Genomic DNA, 20,220 nt, shown 5'->3' on the forward strand with positions numbered 1-20,220 from the left:
CATTAAAATGTTTGGCACTAAATCTTTGAATGATGAGCATGATTGCAATGTTGTTAGTATGAATTCCTTGAATATCCATGATGCTAATGATATGCAGAGCCACAAGCTTGGGGAAGCTATGTTTGATGAAGATGATATTTTTTGTCCCCCAAGTTTTGATAAGCAAATTTATTATGATGAAAGCATGCCTCCTACTTATGATTATTATATTAATGAAAGTGGATTTGGAGAGGTCATGACTTTATTTTGTGATGAATCCACTATTTCGGAAGAGGTTCCAATTGATTATGAGAACAAAGTTGCTATCTATGATGATTATTGTGATGACTTGTATGCTATAAAGAATAATGATATCCATGAAACTTGTCATCATGATTTTAGTTTTCAATTGGATTATGCCTCACATGATAATTATTTTGTTGAGTTTGCTCACACTATTATTCATGAGAAAAATTTTGCTTGTGTGGAGAGTAATAAAATTTCTATGCTTGTAGATCATCAAAATAATGCTTTAGGTGATGGTTATATTGTTGAATTAATTCATGATGCAACTGAAAATTATTATGAGGGAGGAACTTATGCTTGTAGGAATGGCAATAATATCAAGTTTCCACTCTATGTGCTTAAAGTTTCAAAGTTATGCTTGTTTTGCCTTCCTATGCTAGTTGATTATTGTTCCGATAAGTTGTTTGCTCACAAAATCCCTATGCATAGGAAGTAGGTTAGACTTAAATGTGCTAGTCATATTCTTCATGATACTCTCTTTATGTTACAATTCTTATCTTTTATGTGAGCATCATTGGAATCATCATGCCTAGCTAGGGGCGTTAAACGATAACGCTTGTTGGGAGGCAACCCAATTTTTATTTTTGTTCCTTGATTTTTGTTCCTATGTAGTAATAAATATTTCATATAGCCTCTTTATAGATGTGGTTTTATGTTTTCATTAGTGTTTGTGCCAAGTAGAACCTTTGGGAAGACTTGGGGAAAGTCTTTGTTGATCTTGCTGTAAAAAAACAGAAACTTTAGCGCTCACGAGAATTGCTGCCATTTTTTATTGGAGAGTGATATTTAGTTAATTATTTTTGCAGATGATTAATAGATAAATTTCTCACGTCCAGAAATTTATTTTAGAATTTTTGGGGTTCTATAAGTTTTCGTTAGTCACAGATTACTACAGACTGTTCTGTTTTTGACAGATTCTGTTTTTCATGTGTTGTTTGCTTATTTTGATGAATCTATGGCTAGTGAAATAGTTTATAGACCATATAGAAGTTGGAATACAGTAGGTTTAACACCAATATAAATAAAGAATGAGTTCATTACAGTACCTTGAAGTGGTGTTTTGTTTTCTTTCGCTAACAGAGCTCACGAGATTTTCTTTTTTGAGTTTTGTGTTGTGAAGTTTTCAAGTTTTGGGTTAAGTTTGGATGGATTATGGAACAAGGATTGGAAAGAGCCTAAGCTTGGGGATTCACAAGGCACCCCAAGGCAATATTCAAGGACAACCAAGAGCCTAAGCTTGGGGATGCCCCGGAAGGCATCCCCTCTTTCGTCTTCGTTCATCGGTAACTTTACTTGTAGCTATATTTTTATTTACCACATGATATGTGTTTTGCTTGGAGCGTCAATTTATTTTATTTTGTTTTGCTTGCTGTTTGAATAAAATACCAAGATCTGAAATGCTTAAATGTTAGAGAGTCTTCACATAGTTGCATAATTATTCGACTACTCATTGATCTTCACTTATATCTTTCGGAGTAGTTTGTCATTTGCTCTAGTGCTTCACTTATATATTTTTAGAGCACGGTGGTGGTTTTATTTTGAAGAAATAGATGAACTCTCATGCTTCACTTATATTATTTTGAGAGTCCTAAACAGCATAGTAATTTGCTTTGGTTATGAATTTAGTCCTAATATGATGGGCATCCAAGATGGGCACAATAAAAACTTTCATATAAAGTGCATTGAATACTATGAGAAGTTTGATACTTGATAATTGTTTGAGATATGGAGATGGTGATATTAGAGTCATGCTAGTTGAGTAGTTGTGAATTTGAGAAATACTTGTGTTGAAGTTTGTGATTCCCATAGCATGCACGTATGGTGAACCGTTATGTGATGAAGTCGGAGCATGATTTATTTATTGATTGTCTTCCTTATGAGTGGCGGTCGGGGATGAGTGATGGTCTTTTCCTACCAATCTATCCCCCTAGGAGCATGCGCGTAGTACTTTGTTTCGATGACTAATAGATTTTTGCAATAAGTATGTGAGTTCTTTATGACTAATGTTGAGTCCATGGATTATACGCACTCTCACCCTTCCACCGTTGCTAGCCTCTCTAGTACTGCGAAACTTTCGCCGGTACCATAAACCCACCATATATCTTCCTCAAGACAGCCACCATACCTACCTATCATGGCATTTCCATAGCCATTCCGAGATATATTGCCATGCAACTTTCCACCGTTCCGTTTATTATGACACGCTTCATCATTGTCATATTGCTTTGCATGATCATGTAGTTGACATCGTATTTGTGGCAAAGCCACTGTTCATAATTCTTTCATACATGTCACTGATGAGTCATTGCACATCCCGGTACACCGCCAGAGGCATTCATATAGAGTCATATTTTGTTCTTAGTATCGAGTTGTAATTCTTGAGTTGTAAGTAAATAAAAGTGTGATGATCATCATTATTAGAGCATTGTCCCAGTGATGAAAGGATGATGGAGACTATGATTCCCCCATAAGTTGGGATGAGACTCCGGACGAAAAATAAAAACAAATAAAAAAAGAGGCCATAAAAAAGAGAAAAGGCCCAAATAAAAAGTAAAATAAAAAATAAAAAAATGAGAGAAAAAGAGAGAAGGGACAATGCTACTATCCTTTTACCACACTTGTGCTTCAAAGTAGCACCATGATCTTCATGATAGAGAGTCTCTTATGTTGTTACTTTCATATACTCGTGGGAATCTTTCATTATAGAACTTGGTTTGTATATTCCAACAATGGGCCTCCTCAAGTGCCCTAGGTCTTCGTGAGCAAGAAAGTTGGATACACACCCACTTAGTTTCTTTTGTTGAGCTTTCATACATTTATAGCTCTAGTGCATCCGTTGCATGGCAATCCCTACTCACTCACATTGATATCTATTAATGGGCATCTCCATTTCCCGTTGATACGCCTAGTTGATGTGAGACTATCTTCTCCCTTTTGTCTTCTCCACAACCACCATTCTATTCCACCTATAGTGCTATGTCCATGGCTCACGCTCATGTATTGCGCGAAGATTGAAAAAGTTTGAGAACATCAAAAGTATGAAACAATTGCTTGGCTTTTCATCGGGGTTGTGCATGATTTAAATATGTTGTGTGGTGATGATGGAGCATATCCATACTATATGATTTTGTAGGGATAGCTTTCTTTGGCCATGTTATTTTGAGAAGACATGATTGCTTTGTTAGTATGCTTGAAGTATTATTATTTTTATGTCAACATAAACTTTTGTCTTGAATCTTATGGATCTGAATATTCTTGCCACAATAAATAGAACTACATGGATAAATATGTTAGGTAGCATTCCACATCAAAAATTCTGTTTTTATCATTTACATACTCGAGGACGAGCAGGAATTAAGCTTAGGGATGCTGATACGTCTCCAACGTATCTATAATTTTTGATTGTTCCATGCTATTATATTATCAACCCTGGATGTTTTATATGCATTCATATGCTATTTTATATGATTTTTGGGACTAACCTATTAACCTAGAGCCCAGTGCCCATTTCTGTTTTTTCCTTGTTTTTGAGTTTTACAGAAAAGGAATACCAAACGGAGTCCAATTGACGTGCCAATTTTTGATGATTTTTTATGGACCAAAAGAAGACCCCGGAGTAATAGAGTTGGTCTAGGAGAGTCCTAGGCTGCCCACGAGGGTGGGGGCGCGCCCACCCCCCTGGGCATGGGCCCCTGCCTCGTGGACAACCCAGAGTCCCCCCCTGATGTGAGACCTATGCCAAAAAATCATATAAATACTGAAACCTCCAGAAAGCACAATAGATCGGGAGTTCCGCCGCTAGAAGCCTCCGTAGCCACCGAAAGCCAATCTAGACCCGTTCTGACACCCTATCGGAGGGGGCATCCCTCTCCGGTGGCCATCTTCATCATCCTGGTGCTCTCCATGACGAGGAGGGAGTAGTTCTCCCTCGGGGCTGAGGGTATGTACCAGTAGCTATGTGTTTGATCTCTCTCTCTCTCTCGTGTTCTTGAGGTGATACGATCTTGATGTATCGTGAGCTTTGCTATTATAGTTGGATCTTATATTTGAGACATTGCCTATGGAGGGGCCCGGATTTGGGGGATTGTAGACCAACACTTGTGGCATGGAAAACTGTCTGTAGACCCAAGAGTCAAGGAGGTTTAGGAGTCATGGATATTTTCACACACAACAAGACATTGCTCATGAAAAATCTTCATAAGTTTTTCAACAGACATGATATTCCCTGGGTAAATCTTGTTTGGGAGACATACTACAGTACTGGGAATTTGCCAGGCAACAGCAGGGAGGGATCCTTCTGGTGGAAGTCAAATTTAGCTCTTATTGATCAATATAAAGCAATTGCTAGGTGTAATGTAGGAGATGGTCAAAGTGCTCTGTTTTGGGTTGATTGTTGGCATGACTTTGTCATGAAACACAAATTTCACCACCTCATTACTTTTGCCAGAAATACCTCTATTACTGTCAATCAAGTCATCCATACTGAGTATCTCCAGGATTTATTTCACCTACCACTGACCACCCAAGCATATGAGGAATTCCTTGAAATGGAAACTATTTGCATCTCTTTGAGAAACTCAGAGCACTTGCAGTTGAGGGACACATGGAGCTACATATGGGGCAATGAATTTTACTCCTCAATCAAAGCATGTAAGGTGTTAATTGGATATAAGATAACTCCACCTCATTTTAGTTGGATATGGAAAAGCTCATGTCAACCTAAACACAAAATTTTCTTCTGGCAACTGTTGCATGATAGAGTTAATAGTAGGAAACTACTAAGAAGAAAGAACTTTGAGCTGGATGATTATAACTGTGTTGTTCGAAATTGTCATCAGGAGGAGACTTTACATCATCTTTTTTGGAGTTGCCCTTTTGCTGCACAATGTTGGGATTACATTTGCCCAACCAGAACAAGCAACATGTCAGTGTTGGAAGCATTTCAAGACCTTAAAGACAAACTGTAGCTTCATTTCTTCATGGAGATCATTATACAGAGGAACTCTTAATGAAAGCGCCAATGTCGGTGTCAAAACCGGCGGATCTCGGGTAGGGGGTCCCGAACTATGCGTCTAGGCCGGATGGTAACAGGAGGTAGGGGACACAATGTTTTACCCAGGTTCGGGCCCTCTTGATGGAGGTAAAACCCTACGTCCTGCTTGATTAATATTGATGATATGGGTAGTACAAGAGTAGATCTACCACGAGATCAAAGAGGCTAAACCCTAGAAGCTAGCCTATGGTATGATTGTATGTTGTCCTATGGACTAAAATCCTCTGGTTTATATAGACACCGGAGAGGTTAGGGTTACACAAGGTCGGTTACAAAGGAGGAGATATACATATCCATATTGCCTAGCTTGCCTTCCACGCCAAGTAGAGTCCCATCCGGACACGAGACGAAGTCTTCAATCCTGTATCTTCATAGTCTAACAGTTCGGCCAATCGACACAGTCCGGCTGTCTGGAGACCCCCTAATCCAGAACTCCCAGAGTAGCCCCTGAACCAGGCTTTCAGTGACGATGAGTTCGGCGCGTAGTATCGTCTTCGGCATTGCAAGGAGGGTTCCTCCTCCGAATACACCACGGAAGAATTTTGAATATAAGGATAGTGTCCGACCCTGCAAAATAAGTTCCACATACCACCGTAGAGAATAATATTTCCACAAATCTTAATCTGCTGACACGTTTTGGCAACATGACATCATGCCATGGCCCGGTGCTTATTCGAACTGGTTTTCTTCAACCAGCTCCGCGCATAACGCGAGGCGGTTTCTTGACATGTCTTGTCAAAGCAGAGATCGTGTTCCCCTAATTACGGGATTCTCATTAATACGGTCGTGGGTAACCCAACCGTGTCTAGGACTCCTAGATTATAGGCAAGTCCAAACGACCACGGTGAGGGCGCTTGATATTCACCCTCTTTATAAAGGACAAGGTTTTTGCTTTTTCCCTCTCTTGCTCAATCGAACCCTTACCCCGCGTCGAGTTCTAACACCCAAAGCCCAGGTCAGGTGCTCTGGATCTTCAATCATGTCCGGATGCAGCCTTCAAGGCCGATGGATGCCCTCCTCCGTTATGAAAGAGGATATCAAGAAGTTGAGGGAGGCCAGATACCTGACCGCCAAGGTTTCGCATCGGCTGCCTGCTCGAGGGCAGGTCGTCCCCATTCCCGAACCCAACGAGAACGTCGTGTTCGTCTCCCACTTCCTCCGAGGCCTAGGCCTCACTCTGGATCCCTTCGTCAGGGGTTTGATGTTCTATTACGGGCTAGATTTCCACGATCTAGCTCCGGACTCCTTTCTCCACATCTCGACATTTATTGTCGTGTGTGAGGCCTTCCTCCGCATTACCCCTCACTTCGGCCTGTGGCTCAAGACCTTTGAAGTGAAGCGGAAGATGATCGAGGGGAAACATGCGGCGTGCAGAGGTGCGTCAATAAGCAAGATGGCAGGAGCTCCGTGGCCGAAAGGTTCCTTTCCAGAGGTGTCCCGATTATGGCAACGGGAGTGGTTTTACATCACAGCTCCCAGAAGTGCCAAGTGGGAGGCTGCCCCCATTTTCTGCTCAGGCCCCCCCCCACCACAACTGATGTCATGGATTAGCAGAGGGCTGAGCTGGGGTCCAGCCAAGGACGTGTTTATACTGCAAAGCCACATTCAAGATCTCTTCGAGGGAGATTTTAATTTGGTTATGGTAATGCAAGTTATGCTGGTTTGTCGAGTCCAGCCCTGCAAACGCCGGCCCCTTCACTTATGGGAGTTCAACCCAGAAGGACCGCGTGCTATTCAAAGTTTCCTCGGCCTGACACATGAGGAAATGTACAAGTCATTCTTCATACCTCAAATAGAGTGTCCGGATACTACCGAGGACATGGGCCTGAGAAGTAACCGCACCGCCGAACAAGTAAGTAATCCTCTAGCCGAACACACCATCTTTTATTCATCGTGATGTCATCTCTGAGAAATCGCTCTTTGACCAGGACTGGCTAACAAAAGCGAAGATGATTCGGTGTTCGGCCCCCCTCCCTGAGGGTTTGGAAAATCCGGTGCTGGAAAAGATGCTCGAGCTCGCACCTTGCCCGGAGCCCTCGAAGGAACATACAGGGGGGAGTAATATGAGCGAAAGCGGGCCCCCATCACTGCCAGTTCCAACCGAGGGAATGAGCGCCTCCATAAAGGAGGATAACCGAGGGAGGAAGAGGACTGCTTCTAAGGATCCGAAAGCCAAGGCCTCCAAACGAGAGAAGAAGTCTCCAACAGAGGGTCCTGCCTCAGGGGGTGCTCTTGCCGCACAAAGTCCGCGGGGGGATCAGCCCTCCAATGAGTCATAAGTGATTCAAAAAATACTTTAATAGTGAAGGTATACTACCTTTCCTCTGAGGAAAATAACCGCCGCATATATCATGCAGTTCGGGTCTTTGCCCTTCTCAGCTGAGCTCGTCTTCGAGGGATCTTCTTCTAGAGATGATGGAGAGCGAAACGCCTCCCCCGGACTCCTCCGCTCAAGAAGCGGGTGACCCCGAAGTGTCGTCATGGAGGGCCTCTCCGGATCCGGTGAGGCCAGAAGATAATCCCATAGTCACCCAAAGTCCCCAGCGTCCGGCTCTCAAAGGGAGCAAACAAAAGAGTCCGACACCGTCTGGTATGCGGTCGAACGTTCTGAGGGAGCTGTTGGAGCGAGCGGCCATCTCAGAAGAACACCGTACGCTAATGGGTACGGTGATGGAAAGAATTTCGTCCGCCGAAAGCGGATTACATGAAGCCTTTATGAGTCTACTGACAGGCTTTGAGGTACGTGAAATGATATTTGATAGTACCGCACATGTTAGGTGTGCCCTGTGTAGATAGTAGCCCCTGAGACTCTGGTTGTCGTCGAGAATGGCAGCGAACAGAGGATCATAGTCCCAGGCAATAACCAGACTGCCTTTATGTGTAGGTGGTGGAAGCTCCGGTGGCTAGCCGGACTAGTGAGTTTGCCGAATTAAAGCGGCAACTGGATGCGGCAGACGCCGACATCGGGCTTGTTAACAAGCGGCTTGACGAATCACAGGGTAAGTAATGTTTTCTGGTGAATGTCACATAATAAGAGCAGCATGATGCCAGTATCTTTAATATGGTGTGACAGCAGACGGAGCTGCCACCGTGGAGACCCTTCGGGCGGAACTCGCTCGAGCCAAGGAACAAGCGAGGGTTAGTAATGCGGCTGCTTTGAAGGCGGCCAAAGAGTTAAGAGTCGAGAAGGCCGCCCATTGTGAAAGCAAAGAAAAGATGGCCAGGATGGCCGTAGAATTAGAAGGCACCGCCGACCGTTGCCAGTTCCTTGAAGAAGAGAACCGAGTGAAGGCAGCGGACCTTGAGAAGGCCACGATGGCGACCAAAAACACTCGCTCTGCTATGAGGGCGAAGAAGGAGGAGCTGCGCGAAGCCGGGGATATTGCGGCTGGGAAGCCCTTTCTGCTGCAGAGGAAGTTCGGAGATCCGGGGTATGCCCCTCTGGATCGGCTGTGGAGTTCGGCAAACGCATATATGGACTTGGCGGCAAGTGCTATCAATGCGGTCGAATACTTCGGAGATCAGTCAGATCATGAAGTAGACAAGTTGCTCTGGTCGCAATTTAGCGTTCCAGAGCGCCCTCTTCCCTTGACTGATCAGCTAGCCGAATGGGCCGAACTTAATAGGTTGTCCGGACTCACCATGAGGTCCGTTGTAGATCATTTTTGGCCGGAGAAGCTGAAGCCGAACAGCTATTTCAGCTTAGTGCAGCAGTTCCTTGATGCGGTGCCGCGCATCAACGCGATGAAGAGGTTGGTGTGCATAGAAGGCTCGCGGATGGCCTTTGCCCGTGTCAAGGCATACTGGGCGGAGATGGATGCTACCACTGTTGCGGCGCAAGGTTCGGTCATAGCCCGAGTAGCTGTCGAGCACTATTTTGAAGAGGTTCTTGAGGGTGCTCGTTTGATAGAGTCCCAGTGCTCGAAGAATATTGTGTTTGAGTGACATGTGTTCCCATTGTAAACACAATGTTTTTATGAAATATAGTAAGGCTGTATTTATACTTTTGCCGGAAAGTAATATGATGCCTCCCGTGAGGCCGTTTATGTATATATGTATATAACCTGAAAGATTGCAGTCGTCGGCTTCAACCCCCACGCATATAATGCGGAGGTGCTCACAAAAAATGCGTGTTCACACTTAACCCAACGTCTTGGTCCTATTAAGGAGGTGATAGCGCAGCGAACGAGGCAACCGGACTATAATGCTTTAACACTTTCACTTAGCCATAGGAGTTTGACAGTGGGGCTACTAGATAGCCCCTGGTGGCTCCGCACTCTCCCAATCTCGGGGTGCGTACATGCCTGGCCGGAAAACGGCCCTTTGTTAAGGCGGAGGAATTCTAACATTCCGATAGGTCATCGAGTGGTTGACCAGTCTCACGCTATATCATGACAGTCAGTTTTCGACTTTCTCTACTGAGGTGCTCGTCTGGATGAACCAGGGCACAATCGCAGTAGTTCTCCTGGTGCTGACTTAGTCGATAAAGCGGAACGTAAGGCACCAAAACACAGGAGCCGGGCAAACCCAACATTTGACCAAAGACAATGATTCGGAGCTGATGCATATAAGGCCAAACTCGCGACGCCGAACACTCCCTAAGGTATTCGGTCTTTATGGTATAAACCGGGCCTAAATAGTGCCCTTTGTAAGAAGCCCCTTATGTCCAGGTACGTGCATTATTCTGACGTGGCCACATGCCAAGACGTCGGCATCCTTCTCAATTGTGTTGAGAATTTGAGGGATGTGTATCAACAAGAGACAGTAAAAAAGGTTTACGCATGGTCTTAATCTAAAAAGAATCCTTGGAGCGGGTCCCTACTGCACGTCTGCGCCTGTGTCTCTGTTTTGCCGTATCCTGGACGGGTGTAGCATGATGGTCATCTGTAAAAGAGAGGAACTTCGGTGAAAAAGTTGTCGTGCAAAAAGGTAGTTTTTTAAAGAAACCATGTATAATTAAAAATGAGTAAAAATTGCCACTTGTCTGCGCGGGTTAAGCCCCTTGTATTTGTAATAGGGATGTGGCCCTCAATCCGGTATGAATTACATATAGTTGCGCCGGACTTGTCTAACCGTGTCCGTGGTCTTGACGACCTATCAAATGCTTTAGTTGGTGAGGCCGTTTTTAGTGTGCGGCTGCTAAGGCAGTCACATTCTTTTCGGAGCGCAAAGATCGCTCAATATTCCCGTTCATTGTAATGATGCCACGTAGACCGGGCATCTTGAGCATGAGGGAAGCGTAATGTGGTATTGCATTAAAGCGAGCAAAAGCTTAGCGTCCAAGTAGTGCTTGATAACCACTTTGGAACGGAGCAATGTGGAAGGTTAAATGTTCGCTACAGAAGTTAGGAAGCCGAATATAACCTTTAGTAGCAGGGAGCCCGTGCAGTGAGCCCCTGGGCCTGGTGTTACTCCTTTAAAGGTAGTGTTGCTATGGAGGATTTTCATTGGGTCTATCCCCATTTCGCGGATTGTATCCTGGTATATCAGGTTTAAACTGCTACCACCGTCCATCAGGACTCGTGTAAAGTGGTATCCGTCAATTATTGGATCTAATACCAGGGCAGCACATCCTGCACGCCGGGTACTTGCTGAGTAATCACGATGGTCGAAAGTGATCGTTTGAGACGACCAGTGGCAGGATTTCGCGATGATAGGCCCTTGGGCATATCTTTCTGGGAGTGCCGCTTTGCTTCCCTTGATCACATGTAACACGTTGGCTGTTTTGACTTCTGGTGGAAACTTCTTTTGTTCCCCAGTGTCTTGCTTGAGAGGCTCATCCTCGTCTTCGCTTGGTGTATCCTCCCCCTTGTGTACGGCGTTGAGCTTGCCGGACTGCTTGAAGACCCAACATTCTCTGTGGGTATGATTAGCTGGTTTACCAGGGTTGCTATGGATCTGACATACTTGGTCCAGAATTTTGTTTAGGCTGGACAGTTCGTCTCTGGCGCCTTTAGAGGGCGGTTTTTGCTGACTTGGCCGAGAGCTTTTGAATCCGGCCTTTACTGTCGTGCTCTTCGTGTTGTCTTCTTTATTGCGGCGTTTGTTATTGTTGTTGCGCCGTGATTTCCCGTTTCCATCTCTAGCTTCGGATGTACTGGGGTCGCTGGTGCTGCATCTGGCTAGCCAGCTATCCTCACCCGCGCAAAAGCGGGTCATGAGGTTTGTTAATGCTGCCATTGTTCTCGGCTTTTCTTGGCCGAGGTGTCTGGCGAGCCATTCATCACAGACGCTATGCTTAAAAGCTGCCAAGGCTTCGGCGTCCGGACAGTCGACTATTTGGTTCTTTTTAGTAAGAAACCTATTCCAAAGCTTTCAGGCTAACTCTCCGGGCTGTTGAGTTATATGACTCAAATCGTCCACGTCCGGAGGTCGGACATAAGTCCCTTGAAAATTTGCCCGGGAAGCGTCTTCGAGCTTTTCCCAGCTTCCAATGGAGTTTTCGGGGAGGCTTTTAAGCCAGTGCCGAGCTGGCCCTTTGAGTTTGAGGGGTAAGTATTTAATGGAGTGGAGATCGTCTCCTCGAGCCATATGGATGTGGAGGATATAGTCCTCAATCCAGACCCCAGGGTTTGTTGTTCCGTCGTATGCCTCTATGTTTACGGGTTTGAATCCCTTTGGAAATTCATGGTGCAGCACCTCATCGGTGAAACATAGGGGGTGTGTGGCACCCCTGTATCTGGGTGTGCCGTGGTGTTCAGATGTTTGGTGTGTTGCATCGTGTGCTGGAGCGCGCTTGCGCGGTCCATAGATGGATCTAGTTGCTCCGTCCTTTTGATGCGAGCACTTGCGTGGATCGCGTATTGCCTTCTGTGCGGCGTTGCTTGCCGCTCCATGTTGGCCGTGAGGTCCTCTATCCGGCCGGGTGGCCGTTTTAATTTTTGGTTGCGGGGGATCTAAGGCCTCCTCATCGAATTCAGGTAGCAACTTCCGCTTCGGGTAGCTCTTGGTGAGGCGATTACCGCCATACTTCGCTGCTGTGTTGAGTACTTTACTCCATCTGATTTGGAGTGTGTCTTGCACCGCCTTGAGCCTTTGCTTCTGCCTTTTTAGACTCCTCGCGGTGGCAACAAGCCTTTGGTGGGCATTTTGTTGCTCTGGGTGTCTATCCGGTGTTATGTCCTCCGGACTATTATCCTTGACAGAGTTGGTTTGTTCGATTTGATTCTCCGTGTTGCCGTGGTCCGGCAGTGGTTCGCCCTGCTCTAACGCTGGGTATGTATGATCATTATCTGTCGAGGCGGGATTTGGGGCGGCTCTTACACCGCCGCTTTGACTACTTCTCGAGGGGACAGCCCTTCGTTGCGTCCTTCCGTTCCTCGTCATCGTTTTCCTTTGGTGTGTCTACCATGTATACGTCATGTGATGAGGTGGACGTCCAGTGCCCTGTGGGCAGTGGTTCCTCTTCGTCTCCCGCATCGTCGTCCATACTGTTGATGTATTCGGAGTCGAAGTCGAGCATGTCGGTTAAGTCATCGATAGTGGCTACTAAGTGGGTGGTGGGTGGGTCATGAATTTCTTCGTCGTCCGCATCCCAATCCTGTCGGACATAGTTCGACCAGGATCCTCCTGATAAGGAGAGAGACCTTAACGAGTTTAGTATGTCGCCAAAGGGCGAGTGCTGAAAAATATCCACGGAGGTGAACTCCATGATCGGCGCCCAATCAGATTCGATAGGAACGGGCGCAGGTGGTTCGGAGTCCGTGGCCGGAGAAGGATCCGACAGTTTAACAACACGGCTCTCGTGCAAGGTAAGGTCGATGTTCGGCTCGATCGCCGCTGAGGGTAAGGCCTCCGTGGCGGGGTCCATCCACCCGCATGCGGAAGGCGCAACTGGCTCCGAATTGAGGGTCGGAGCGACTGCCGGTGAGATCTCCTGAACACTGTCCAATGGTAGAGCTAAATCGTACTCATCATGACCGCGTGATGCACAAGGCAGAGGCTCGAATCCATCGAAGATCAAGTCTCTGCGGACATCGGCCGTGCAGTTTAAGCTTCCAAACCTGACCTGGTGGCCAGGGGTGTAACTTTCGATCTGCTCTAGATGGCCAAGTGAATTGGCCCGCAGTGCAAAGCCGCCGAACACGAAGATCTGTCCGGGGAGAAAAGTCTCACCCTAAACTGCATCGCTATCGATGATAGTAGGAGCCATCAAGCCTAATGGCGACGACACAGAGGAACTCTCAATGAAAGCGCCAATGTCGGTGTCAAAACCAGCGGATCTCGGGTAGGGGGTCTCGAACTGTGCGTCTAGGCCGGATGGTAACAGGAGGCAGGGGACACAATGTTTTACCCAGGTTCGGGCCCTCTTGATGGAGGTAAAACCCTACGTCCTGCTTGATTAATATTGATGATATGGGTAGTACAAGAGTAGATCTACCACGAGATCAGAGAGGCTAAACCCTAGAAGCTAGCCTATGGTATGATTGTATGTTGTCCTACGGACTAAAACCCTCCGGTTTATATAGACACCGAAGAGGTTAGGGTTACACAAGGTCGGTTACAAAGGAGGAGATATACATATCCATATTTCCTAGCTTGCCTTCCACGCCAAGTAGAGTCCCATCCGGACACGAGATGAAGTCTTCAATCCTGTATCTTCATAGTCTAACAGTCCGGCCAATCGATATAGTCCGGCTGTCCGGAGACCCCCTAATCCAGGACCCCCACACACTCTTTGAGGTTCTATGTGTTGGTTGAATAGATGAATCTGAGATTGTGTGATGCATATCGTATAATCATACCCACGGATACTTGAGGTGACATTGGAGTATCTAGGTGACATTAGGGTTATGGTTGATTTGTGTCTTAAGGTGTTATTCTAGTACGAACTCTAGGGCTGTTTGTGACACTTATAGGAATAGCCCAACGGATTGATTGGGAAGAATAACTTTGAGGTGGTTTCGTACCCTACCATAATCTCTTCGTTTGTTCTCCGCTATTAGTGACTTTGGAGTGACTCTTTGTTGCATGCTGAGGGATAGTTATATGATCCAACTATGTTATTATTGTTGAGAGAACTTGCACTAGTGAAAGTATGAACCCTAGGCCTTGTTTCCTAGCATTGCAATACCGTATGTGCTCACTTTTATCATTAGTTACCTTGCTGTTTTTGTATTTTCATATTACAAAAACCATTATCTACTATCCATATACCACTTGTATCACCATCTCTTCGCCGAACTAGTGCACCTATACAATTACCATTGTATTGGGTGTGTTGGGGACACAAGAGACTCTTTGTTATTTGGTTGCAGGGTTGCTTGAGAGAGACCATCTTCATCCTACGCCTCCTACGAATTGATAAACCTTAGGTCACCCACTTGAGGGAAATTTGCTACTGTCCTACAAACCTCTGCACTTGGAGGCCCAACAATGTCTACAAGAAGAAGGTTGTGTAGTAGACATCAGTATCGAGTTGTAATTCTTGAGTTGTAAGTAAATAAAAGTGTGATGATCATCATTATTAGAGCATTGTCCTATGTGAGGAAAGGATGATGGAGACTATGATTCCCCCACAAGTTCGGATGAGACTCCGGACGAAAAAAAGGAAAAAAAGAGAGGCCATTAAAAAAGAGAAAGGCCCAAATAAAAAAATGAGTGAAAAAGAGAGAAGGGGAAATGCTACTATCCTGTTTTCCACACTTGTGCTTCAAAGTAGCACCATGATCTTCATGATAGAGAGTCTCCTATTTTGTCACTTTCATATACTAGTGGGAATTTTACATTATAGAACTTGGCTTGTATATTCCAATGATGGGATTCCTCAAAATGCCCTTGGTCTTCGTGAGTAAGCGAGTTGGATGCACACCCACTTAGTGTCTTTTTGAGCTTTCAAATACTTATAGCTCTAGTGCATCCGTTGCATGGCAATCCCTACTCACTCACATTGATATCTATTGATGGGCATCTCCATAGCCCGTTGATATGCCTAGTTGATGTGAGACTATCTTCTCCATTTGGTCTTCTCCACAACCACCATTCTATCCCACCTATAGTGCTATATTCATGGCTCACGCTCATGTATTGCGTGAAGATTGAATTTTTTTGAGAACATCAAAAGTATGAAACAATTGCTTGGCTTTTCATTCTGGTTGTGCATGATTTAAATATTTTGTGCAATGAAGATAGAGCATAGCCAGACTATATGATTTTTTAGGGATAGCTTTCTTTGGCCATGTTATTTTGAGAAGACATGATTGCTTTATTAGTATGCTTGAAGTATTATTATTTTTATGTCAATATTAAACTTTTGTCTTGAATCTTTCGGATCTGAACATTCCTGCCACAATAAAGAAAATTACATTGATAATTATGTTAGGTAGCATTCCACATCGAAAATTCTATTTTATCATTTACCTACTCAAGGACGAGCATGAATTAAGCTTGGGGAAGCTTGATACGTCTCCAATGTATCTATAATTTTTTATTGCTCGATGCTATTATATTATCTGTTTTGGTTGTTTAGTGGGATTTAATATGCTCTTTTATATTAATTTTGGGACTAACCTATTAACCGGAGGCCCAGTGCCAGTTTCTGTTTTTCTGCCTATTTTAGAGTTTTGTAGAAAAGGAATACCAAACGGAATCCAAATGGAATGACACCTTCGCGATGAAATTTCTTGGACCAAAAGCAAACCAGAAGACTTGGAGCTGTAGTCTGGAACTCCGTGAGGCGGCCACGAGGCAGGAGGGCGCACCCAGGGGGGTAGGCGCGCCCCACCCTCGTGGGCTCCATGTAGCTCCACCGACGTACTTCTTCCGCCTATATATACTCTTATACCCTAGATCGATCGTAGAGAGCCACAAAACCACTTCTCCACCACTGCAACCTTATGTACCCGTGAGATCCCATCTTGGGGCCTTTTTCGACGATCTGCTGGAGGGGGATTGATCACAGAGGGCTTCTACATCAACACCATAGCCTCTCCGATGAAGCGTGAGTAGTTTACCACAGACCTTTGGGTCCGTAGTTATTACCTAGATGGCTTCTTCTCTCTCTTTGATTCTCAATACAAAGTCCTCCTCGATGTTCTTGGAGATCTATTTGATGTAATACTCTTTTGTGGTGTGTTTTCTGAGATCCGATAAATTATGAGTTTATGAACAAGAGTATCTATGAATATTATTTGGTTCTTCTCTGAATTCTTATATGCATGATTTGATATCTTTGCAAGTCTCTTCAAATTATCGGTTTAGTTTGGCCTACTAGATTGATATTTCTTCCAATGGGAGAAGTGATTAGCTTTGGGTTCAATCTTGCGCTGTCCTTTGCCAGTGATAGTAGGGGTACCAAGGCACATATTGTATTGTTTCCATCGAGGATAAAAAGATGGGGTTTATATCATATTGTTTGAGTTTATCCCTCTACATCATTTCATCTTTCTTAAAGCGTTACTCTGTTCATATGAACTTAATACTCTAGATGCATGTTGGATAGCGGTCGATGTGTGGAGTAATAGTAGTAGATGCAGAATCGTTTCGATCTACTTGACACGGACGTGATGCCTATATTCATGATCATTGCCTAGATATTCTCATAACTATGCACTTTTCTATCAATTGCTCGGCAGTAATTTGTTCACCCACCATAATACATGCTATCTTGAGAGAAGCCACTAGTGAAACCTATTGCCCCCGGGTCTCTTTCTTATTATATTGCATCTCTTTTATTTACATCGCATCTTGTTCAATATTTTGCAATCTTTACTTTCCAATCTATACAACAAAAATACCAAAAATATTTACTTTACTATCTCTATCAAATCTCACTTTTGCGAGTGACCGTGAAGGGATTGGCAACCCCTTTATAGCGTTTGTGCAGGTACTAGGTGACTTGTGCGTTGTCTCCTACTGAATTGATACCTTGGTTCTCAAAAACTGAGGGAAATACTTACGCTACTTTGCTGCATCACCCTTTCCTCTTCAAGAGAAAACCAATGCATGCTCAAGAGGTAGCAGCCACGTGAATGGGTTTTCCTTCCCGTCATCTCGTGGCTCGCGTGCTCGCCCTAGCCACACCTCGCTTGCAACTTCCTCATCAACTAGTAGCATATTTAAACTAGCGCCTCCCAATTAAGTCCGAGGAGCCGGAAAATCCTGGCGCGACATTGGGAACTATGCAATATGGCTCTATAAGTAAAGTGCTATTATGCTACTACTCTGTAGCTTGTGGCATTGCACACATGGACTTCACTCCATTATCGGCTCTATAAAAGAAATTCCTCTTGACATGATTTTTTATGTTTTGAAATGGAGGCAAAAGCTTTGCCTCATCTCATTCATAAACAAGGAACTACTAACAAAGTTCGACGAGATCCATTACACCTCCACAAATGGAAGTGAAAAGCCTAGTCTTGTTGTATCAAATAACTCAAATGTTCTTCCCTCGCAGTAATCGTCGCTGATAAATAGGTTGCTAGTGTGTGCGTGAGAGGACCGGCTGAGTAGGCCAGCTACGTGCTTGAATAGAGCACCGAGAGTACCCACTACGCAGGTGTACTTTCCCTGCATTGATAGTACAGCGATGGTTCTAGAGAACGGTACTACCCTCCACTTCCAACTGTAGCTCATTGGCCCTGAGATTCAAGAATTCAAAACTGGTGCACTATACTAGACGTACAGTACATTGCACTACTAGTTGAGAAAGTAGTACTAGTACTGCTACAGTATGAGTATGTAGTAAATAATAGACTCACTCCTTCGCTAAGGAACGATCGAGGAGCTACAGTTGGAAGGGATGAGACCTTGCGGTTACTATGCTCTTATCTCCTCCTCGCCAGTTCCCCTCCCCCCGAAGAGAAGGCAGTTCGTCGCTGCTCCCATGGATTCACCAGGCGGTTCTCCTCCTAGTCGGGGCTTGGAGACCTTGGACGATGATCCTCTCGGAGAAATCGCACGCCGCTCCAACGTCCTCACCGGCGCAAGACTCTGAGCTTCCTGCACCAACTTTTTCAAGACGGTGCTTAAACAAGCTTAGGAAAAGGCCATGCTTGTTGGTCTTCCATGCGTCCTCAAGGAGATGGTTCTTCTCTGGGACAATCCTCCGAACAATCCACCGCTCCCTGGCCATGGTTGCATGTTGACTCCGCTAGAATTGCCGACGTTGAGGTAGTCAGATTTTGTCCGATGATTAGGTCAGTCATGGAGTTTGATCATGTAGTACTTAGTTATTCCATTTCCATCTCGTAATTTCTTCGTTGCCCACAATATTATATATAGGTCTGGGTCGGTGCCAATGAAGATTGGCTTGCATACCTCCGGCCGGATAACACCATCATTTTGCACAACATCCACGACAGTGCAGACGGTTCCCGTAGACCACTTCTTCACTATTGGGATCGGCCTTCCGGACTGGCTGGGCTTGAATACATATGATGATGCCTACATGAGATGGAGGAAGATAGCAATTGCAGACCCGCTGACAAAGTGATGCGGCTATGACGATTACTATCCCATCGCGGTGTTCGACATAAGGATTGACATCAATGCAAGAGGCAGTAACGGCAGAGGCTGGCGCATGTTGTCCGCGACATATTTGTACCCCTACATGTTCAAAGACGCCATGCGCCATCTAAGCCACATCTTCGCAGTGACAAGCCAGGGGACCTGTTTCATCTGGTTGCCATCCTATGGTGCAGGAGATTACAAACGGAATGCACAAATCATCATTTGCATCCCTAACGGTACTCCATTATTTTGCAGGGACCAGTCATCCCTCGATCAAAATAAGATTGCCGATCCTGGATGTGCATTTGCATCCGTGATTTGATCTAACCTGGAACCTTGTAGCTGACTTTGGCGTATTGGGATCAACTATCTTAGTTGTCGTTCCCCATGGTACCACTGATGTGCAACATGGTCACACAATCTACCACGATCGGACCGTCACCATCTACCCAGGTATTCCATTTAGTATTATATTTTTTAACCCTCTCGTCTTGTCTTTCATTGTTGTACTACTTACTAGTACTAGTACTTTTTACCTTGGAGGACGCGTATAGCTAGCTAGGCCCTTGAAGACTTGAACCCACTAGCTGCCACCATTTTTGTTTTTCCATGTCTTACTATCTCATCCATGTAGCCAAGAGTGGTTATATATAATAAGCTGGTTATTTTACTTCCTCTAAACCGGAGTAGTACTATTTGCTGCACCGTATTACTAACCACCATATTTGAGCACAACATTATTATTCATGGACCTTGACTATGTATGTCACCATGTGTTCAGATCTGAGATGTCGTGTGTACCAGATGAATGGCGCCGAGTTCGACCCCCGTGATGCTACGTGGGTGCCGAGGAACACTCTTGGAGAGTACTCGCTTTTCATTGGGGACAACTACCCCATTGTGAAGCGGATGCCACCTTCCGTGCACGACACTGAAGGCCTGCCGTTCATGAAGCATGGTTGTGTCTTCAGTGCGCACCGCCGGATGAACGACATCCTGGGACACGCTATCCCTGATTTATGCCACTTCAGCTTGGATGAGTCTCCATCGTGTGGAACCAGACTAGAAAGCTGCGACAATGATTCCCGTTGCCCACCGCTATGGGTCATGCCATCCATGAAGAACACCTGGGACTGGAACCTGGAGGAGGACATGTAGCCCATTTATACCGTGTAAGTGGAGTATGGTAAATTGTGAACGGTAGCGCTGTGAATATATGTAGACTAGTCATGCACAAATTTATCACATGAATTGGAGATGAACTTGTGTGGCATACTGGCATTTGTCCTTTAGAATTTATTACTAGTAAATGTGTTATGTGTACGTGCAACTTGTGTGGTTGATGCACGGGCTCCAACACGCTCTTTGAGAAAAAAAAGGTGGCACAACTTTGGATATAGGTGACATGGCGGCATCATAGAGTAGCATCGTTC

Source organism: Triticum aestivum, chromosome 5A (assembly GCF_018294505.1).
Source record: "Triticum aestivum cultivar Chinese Spring chromosome 5A, IWGSC CS RefSeq v2.1, whole genome shotgun sequence".
Lineage (NCBI taxonomy): Eukaryota > Viridiplantae > Streptophyta > Magnoliopsida > Poales > Poaceae > Triticum > Triticum aestivum.